Here is an 8,613-nt window from a genome sequence, read left to right on the forward strand (position 1 = left end):
CATACAGAGTGAAGTAAGTCAGAAAGAGAAAAACAAATATCGTATATTAACGCATGTATGTGGAACCTAGAAAAATGGTACAGATGAACCTGTTTGCAGGGCAGAAGTTGAGACACAGATGTAGAGATCAAACATATGGACACCAAGGGGGGAAAACCGTGGGGTGGGTGGGGATGGTGGTGTGCTGAATTGGGTGATTGGGATTGACATGTATACACTGATGTTTATAAAATTGATGACTAATAAGGACCTGCTGTATATTTAAAAAAAAGTGATGCCTTCTTCATAGTGTTACTGTGAGCAATGATTGGTTGATCATGTAAACATAACCGTGCAGATTACAGGGTAAATGCTCCTTAAACGTCAGTGATTAGGACTCTGCACAGTGATCATGAGGCACGTAATATCAACAGGTATTAGCGGATACACAATTGCACAGGATGCTCACAAGCCTGATATTTATAACTCAGAGACTGTCTAGCACTAAAATATGCATAGTACAGATTGGTAAGGGAATAATCATTTACACTGGTAATGGGAGGCTTTACTTTAAAAAGTGTATAGCCTGAGGAGTTCATTGAAATGGTATCTCTCTGAGTATCATTTGGAGTTTATATATATGTTGTTGAGTCTTTCCAGAGAGGTGTATAAATATTACAAAGCCAGACAAACTTCTTTTGATGTATTCCTTAGCTAAGAATTGTCAGTCCTTACCATGTTTAGCTCTGCCCAGACACAGGTGTGTTAACTTATGAACTCAGTTCCATCATTACCTACAAGGTCACATAGAGAAAGAGGCTGGGATTAGTCTTGCTGTTCTAAGCTTGATATTCAGGAGACCAAAGGGGAACTCTGGAATACTTGCTCAGACCTCAAGCTGCATTTTCCCTTCTTAACTTTGACTCTGAGTTCAGATCCTAGGAAGCAGCTTCTACCTGGCTTCCTGGTTTTCATGTCAATTTTTCCTGAGACTGTAGCTCAGTCCTGGACCCCAGCCATTGCTTTACAACCTGCGCATACATTTCTCCCCGCTTATCCTGATACCCAAACTATGCCACCGTCTCTCAGATGTTGATGAGATTCTGCTTTAAACCCCTGGACCAACAATAGATCCTTCTGGAACAACTATCACTGGCCCTCTGACAAATACTGCTACAGTCAGGAAGGCAGTAATAATTGTCACATTTGTTCTTTAATGCAGACCCCAGCCTAGATTAACCCTGCATTCCCCACATCACTTCAGACCCTGTTATTGGGACTACTGACCAGGCCAGCAAAATCTGGCCAAACTGCTGGGTTATCCTTCCCTTCCCTTGCTTATTTCCACCTTCCTTTCCTTCTTTTCCTCCTGGCTCAGAAACCTCGTTCATGGCTGACAGGAAGAGAAGATTGGCATGGAATAAGAGAAAAGCAGATATTATAAAGAAGATGAGTGATAAGAATACTTTAGCCCTGGAGTTGCAAATGCTATGCATAGGAAATGGAAAATAAAGTGATTCCGAAAGTTTAGCATGAGGGGAGAAATATAATTTCATAGAGGCACTGTGGAAATTAAATGGGATTTAGCTATGCTTGAGTCCTGCCTCTTCCACTTACAGGTTAAATGACTTTGTGCAAGCTTAAGTTCTCTGAGTCTTAGTTTCCTCATGTATAAATTGGGGTTATAAAAATGTTTATTTCTTAGTGATGTAAGGATTAAATGACATAAACCATGCAAAAATGCTCTGTTTTGGAGTGATAGCTGTACTGCCCATGACCATTCTTAGATTAGAGGTTGAAAAGTAATACCCTGTAGGCTGGATTTGGCTTAAAGATGTTTTGTTTGGCCTTGTATTGGGGGTCCTCAAGACCACCCCCAGGAGGATTCACTAGGAGGAATTATAGGACTAAGCATATAGTCATACTCATGGCTATGACTTTTTATGGCAAAGGATACACAGCCAAATCAGCAAAGGAAAAATCACATGGGGCGGGCTTCCCTGGTGGCACAGTGGTTAAGAATCCGCCTGCCAATGCAGGGGACACGGGTTCGAGCCCTGGTCCGGGAAGATCCCACATGCCACGGAGCGACTAAGCCCGTGCGCCACAACTACTGAGCCTGCGCTCTAGAGCCCGCAAGCCCCAACTACTGAAGCCTGTGTGTCACAACTACTGAACCCCGTGCGCCTAGAGCCTATGCTCTGCAACAAGAGAAGCCACCACAATGAGAAGCCCGTGCACCGCAACAAAGAGTAGCCCCCGCTCTCAGTAACTAGAGAAAACCTGCATGCAAGCGAAGACACAATACAGCCAAAAAAAAGAAAAAAAAATCACATGGGGCAAAGTCCAGGTAAACCAGGCACAAGCTTTGAAGGATCCTCTCCCATGGAGTCATACAGGACATGCTCAACTGCCACAACAATAAGTGATGACAACACACGTGAAATGCTGCCAACCAAGAAGCTCATTGGAGACTCGGTGCCCAAGTTTTTATTGGGGACAGGTCATGTAGGCAGCCTCTATCAGGCACATACCAAAATTCCAGACTCCCAGAATGAAAGCAGGTGCTTGGCATAAGCCATATTGTTTGTACAAACAGTTTAGCCCAGTGAGTCTTTCTTATCAGTTCTGAGAATGCTGGGAACCAAATTCAAGTTCCCAGATGCCAGCCAAGGGCCAACCGTGTATGTAGGAGGCCTTTCTAAGGAAGAGCAGTTAGTCCTGCTATGTTAACTCTTTTTTTTGCACAAGCCTGCACAGGGTTTGCCCATGCGGTATTCTTTCTTTCTTTCTCTCTTTCTTTCTCTCTCTCTCTCTTTCTCTCTGTCCCTCCCACCCTCCTCCTCCCTCCCTCCCTCCTTCCCTCCCTCCCTCCCTTCCTTCCTTCCTTCCTTGCCATCCTTCAAAAATTAAGAAATTTTACTCAGGATTTCCAACTTCTTGTGAAAAGTCAGATATTGTGGTAAGAATAGATCCATATGCCCACATGGCAATAATTGTTACTCCCTTTTAAATAAGGCTTAAATTAACCCCAGTCTTCACCACTGTCAATAGTCTTTCCTACAACTGAGTGCCAATTGCCATTTAATGCCATGCTTTTGTGACTCTGGCTATAGGCTGCTTAAACCAAGAGTGGTCAATTGACCAGAGTACAAGAAAAAGGAGAGGCATGTGGAATACCACTGAGTCATGATAATGAACAATAATGCAAAAGAGTCAAATTCATGAATTCCTACTGTTGAGGTCCCCACAAATGTCTCAAATCCAGAACTCCTCTCTGGTACTTCCTATTATAGCAATTACTTATGGGTATTTTTGAATTGATAGGACAACATTTTCATTGTTATTTACAATAAGCCCCTTTAATTTAACTTGAATCAGTCTTTGTTCCTATCCACCTAAAGATTACTGACTGGAATAGTGATAATATAAAGAAGATATTACATATATTTTCAGTTACTACTTTGTAAATTGAAGTCATTATTATCATCAGTGCCAAGACTTGTTAGAGTGGACTAACATATATCGACAGAAAGGTAATAGATCCAATGAATATTCAAGTAGTTCAACTTATCAATGTATCCACTTATTTACTAATTTAACAAAGGTCTACTGAACACCTACCATGTGACAAGATAATGCTAGATATCAAAATAAAATTTATCATTACATTCTAGCACCTGGAAAAGTACCAGGCATGGAGTTTGGATTTAATAAATGTCTCCTGACTTCATAAATAAAGTTCACCTATAAGGAGATCAAGAAACCCAAGGATAGAAATAGTGAAAATAATTTTGTTTGGTATAAAAATGGGAAACGGCAAGTGATATTTTTACAGGTGTATGCTGCATGCCACCTAACCAGACAGATGTTCTAGATGGTGCTTTTTAAATTCTAGCTATAAAACTGGTACAGAAGCTAGTTACAGAGGACGAACTGAAACTATTCCAAGGTTCCACTTTACCAAAATCAGAGAATTTGAAAAATTCTTTACTTACCTCCATGATAATTTTATTCCTCAGAAGACTGAGGAAGCAATTAGGGGAACTTATCCTCTAATAAGTTAATTACTTATTACTAATAAGGAAAAACTGGTTAGTGAAGTATGTAAAAGCTACAAGAATATCAAGAAAAAGTAGTGTCGTATTAGAGTTGGACACTGAGCGTAGAGTTTGAATTTATTAGTATTCTTTTAGTTGTAAGTGACAGGAATCCAACTGAAATTGACTCAGGCACAGTTGGATGCAGGTTTTCAAATGAAGCCATCAGGAACCAGTATTTCTCTTTTGGTATTAATTGCTTGCCTGTGTGCTGACTTCATTCTCAAGACAGAGTCACCTCTCATAGTGGCAAGATGACCTCTAATAGCTCTGAGCTTATGTCCTACAAGGCTAGCAACCTCATTAGAAAGAGAGCATCTCTTCGCCAATAGTTTCCAAAAAGTCAATTTGAGAATCATTAGACAGGCTTGTGTTATGGGCCCATCCCTAAACCAATTATGTGACCTGTATAGGGGCTGGGAATAGGTATATACCAGGAATATACTACGTCTGAAACTGAGGAGGTAAAGTCAGCACAGATAGACTGAAAAGGAGCAGTTCCATGAAGGAAAATTAAGGGTCCACTCTAAGAATTGGAGTTTCTGGGGATTCATTCATTCATTCACTCATTCAACAACTATTTACTGAGTGCCTAATATGTGTATGCCTATTTTAGATTCCAGGTATATATTCCAGTGAATAATATAGACAAAAATTCTTGCTCTATTGGACCTTGCATTCCAGTTGGGGTGAGGGAGAGAAACAATAAACAGCTACATTAATAAACTATGTTATATTTCAAGTGGTTATATGTGCTGTGAAGGAAAATATCAGGGAAGTGGAATAGAGATTGCTGGGAAGAAAGGGTGCTGCAATTTTATGTAGGATTATCAGAGAAGGCCTCATTTGAGCCAAAGCAGATGAGGGAATGAGCTCTGTGGATATCTGCGTAGAGAGGGAGAGGGAAGAGCAGTGTACGTATGGGTTTGTACCTGGCACAGTGAGCCAGGGGAGAGTGGATGAGGTCAAAGATTGTAAAACATCTTGTAGGCTATTGACTCTGATTTTACTCCTAGTTGCAAAGCCACTGGAGAGCTTGAGCAGGGTAGTGACATGATATAGTTGACATTTATAAATGTTGATCAGGGCTTCCCTGGTGGCGCAGTGGTTGAGAATCTGCCTGCCAATGCAGGGGACACGGGTTCGAGCCCTGGTCTGGGAGGATCCCACATGCCGTGGAGCAACTGGGCCCAGTGAGCCACAATTACTGAGCCTGCGCGTTTGGAGCCTGTGCTCCGCAACAAGAGAGGCGGCGATAGTGCGAGGCCCGCGCACCGCGATGAAGAGCGGCCCCCCCTTGCCACAACTAGAGAAAGCCCTCGTGCAGAAATGAAGACCCAACACAGCCAAAAATAAATAAATTAATTAATTTTTAAAAAATGTTGATCAAAGGGAGAGAGCTGGAGATTAGGTAAGAGATTAGGGCAATAATCCAGATTAGAGATATTAATGGTTTAGAACGAAATGATAACAGTGGACCTGTTTTAAAGAGGTCAGATGCTGGAAATATTTTGATGGCAGTGAACTGGGGGGAGGGAGACGTGAGAGAAAGTATCAAGGATAACTGAGATTTTTGACTAGAGTGATTGGAAGGCTGGAATTACCATTAACTGAAATGCAGAAAACTGTGGGAGCAATAGGTTTGTAGGAGAACAGGAGTTCCATTGTAGACATATTAAAATTGAGATACTTTCATGGTTCAAAGTGGAGATGTTGATAGGCAGTTAACGTATGAGTGTGGGATTCAAGTGAGAGTCCCTGGCTGCAGAGTTTTTAGTATATAGATGGTATTTAACACCAGGAGACTGGATGAGACCACTTAAGGAGAGAGAGTATGAAGATAAGAGTTCCAAGAATCAGGTGCTACTTCAATGTTTAGATGCCAGGGTAATGATAAGGAATCAGCAAAGGAGACTGAGGCGGAGAAGAAGCAGCCAGTCTAGATAAGAGGCAATCTAAGAGAATGAGATATCCTGGAAGCAAAGGAAATAAAATTCTTCAAGGAGAAAGAGATCACTCTGTCAAATGAAGGGAGGTCAAGTGAAAATAAGAATTCGCCTTTGGATTTAACTACATGGAGGCCTTGACATAAGCAGTTTAAATGGTGTAAAGGTGAAAAAACCCTATTGGAGTCTGTTCAAGAGAGAATGAGAAGAAAGAAATTTGGAGACTACAAATATATTAAAAACAACAACACAGTTTATTTCTATGTGTTTTGCAATAAGAAGGAGCGGAGGAATGGGGTAGTAGGTAGAAGAAGATATCGAGGTTTTTTTTTTTTATGAGAGAAATTTATATGTTGATAGAATGATCCAGTGGGGAGAGGAAACCGATGATGTAAGAGAGTGAAGGCAGAATTGATGGAGCAATGTTCTTGAGGAGACTTGCAAAAACAACAGATGTCTACTACAAAAACATATGGGAGATTTCAGAAAAACATATTTCTAAAAGCCCAGAGTAAAGATAACTATGATTTTATGACCAACATCATTTAAAATGGACAACAGATTAAGAAGAATGATAATGCCTGAGGGGTGGAATTCTGATGGAATGGAGAATTCTGGCTTGAATCTAAATTTTGATAACCACTGGCATTCAGACATGCTTACATGTGTAGTATCAGGGCCCAAGTCCTCCATTATTGCGCACGAGGGGAAAAGGAGTCTCCTGGGAAAGAATTCATTCTAAAGGAAGAGAAAGTAGGTCTCTTAAGTTTGGACCAAAAACTGGCCAGATGGGCGGTAAAATCAGTACAACATGGTATCTGTCTCTCTGATTTAGCTTCTGGCCCAGCCTCTATAAAGCCATGTTAGAGTCAAGAAATGAAAGCTCTGTTTCAATAAATTATGTAAGATACTAGGATCACAAGACAAAGCTATTCTGTGGCTCATCTGTTGATGCTAACACACAAAGGAGAAAAGCCTTGATCCTTCTCTGTTGCAGCCTGGCCTCAGTGATTTAAGGACTCTAAAAACTGTCCCGCCCCCCAACTTTAACATTCAATAAGCCTGCAGTGGAGACCAGCCCTGACGGTTGTTGTAACAACCGAGGCCTCATCACTCTGCAACAGTGGGAACCAGTCTTAAGAGCGGGAGAGATTTTAATTGTTTGTAGCTTTGGAAAACAATACCCCTAGCGTGGATATCACCTGCCGCTGTGGCAGTGGTTGGGCACTATCAAGTAACTTCATGGGAAGCAGAGGCTTTGGCAGCAGGTATCACCAAAGGGGGCCAGGGTAGGAGAGAATCATGGCAGACACAGGTGGTAACTGACATGACTTGTTTATGAGCGCATGTGTCCTACCACCTATGAGCTTCCTAAAGGCAACTGGATGATACTTTGAGAGTAGCGAGAAGTCCCACAATAGAGAGGTAGGGTGAAATCAGAAAAAATACTGTTTATTATTGTTAATACGGTTTCATTTGATCCATAGGTTGGTGTGCCTAGGGAAACATAGGTTATAAGAAATTACAATCACATATAAAGCTGATGAGGAAGAAAACAAAACAAAACAAAACACGTGTGTCTGAAGAGAATGGGCTCTGTTGAGATATATAATGATGATAGAAAGAGGTATGCACAACCACCACGCATATGAAGGAAAAGACTCAGGAAGGAGAAAGCCCAGAACCAGCTGAAGTGGAGGATAACAAAAACAACTCAGTTAAAGAAACAACAACATTATGTTTGGAGTAAGAAAATGATGTAATGCTGACAGATGCCAGAGAAAGTATAACTACTTAACTGTTGCTTTACTTCTTCTTCTTCTTTTCTTTTTAATAAAGAAAATGGGGCTTCCCTGGTGGCGCAGTGGCTGAGAGCCCGCCTGCCCATGCAGGGGACACGGGTTCGTGCCCCAGTCCGGGAAGAGCCCACATGCCGCGGAGGGGCTGGGCCCGTGAGCCATGGCCGCTGAGCCTGCGCGTCCGGGGCCTGTGCTCCGCAACGGGAGAGGCCACAACAGTGGCCCCGGCAAGGGAGGTTCCCACGCGCCGCGGCGCGGCCGGGCGCGTGCGCCACGGCCGCTGGGCCTGCGCGTCCGGGGCCCGGGCTCCGCAACGGGAGAGGCCACAACAGTGAGAGGCCCGCGTACCGCAAAAAAAAAAAAAAAAAAGAAAGAAAGAAAATGGCCCTCAAAGGGGGAGGTGGAAAACATAACTAAGCAGGAACTGATTGGATGGTATGACTATGAGAGATCTTCCTCATTATTCCTACTTTTCTATTTTCTGAAAATGTTAGAATGAGTATTACTTTTTCTTACTTAGAAAAAGATTCTTAACATTTTCTTGAAAACAAGGAATTAAAATTAGGCATATGTAAAAGACTTAGAGTTCAAATCAATGCTTTAGATAATGCCAGGTCCACAATTCCGGATGAATTATATCCTTAGGTCCTGAGAGAGCACAGAGCTGATGGTCCTTAAGGCGTGAGAACAAGCAAAGTTGCCAACAGAGTATGTCTAATGATTTTTAGTTTATAAAGCAACTGTATATGCCTAATATCACCTACTATTACCTGCTACATGCTAGGCATT

Source organism: Physeter macrocephalus, chromosome 6 (assembly GCF_002837175.3).
Source record: "Physeter macrocephalus isolate SW-GA chromosome 6, ASM283717v5, whole genome shotgun sequence".
Lineage (NCBI taxonomy): Eukaryota > Metazoa > Chordata > Mammalia > Artiodactyla > Physeteridae > Physeter > Physeter macrocephalus.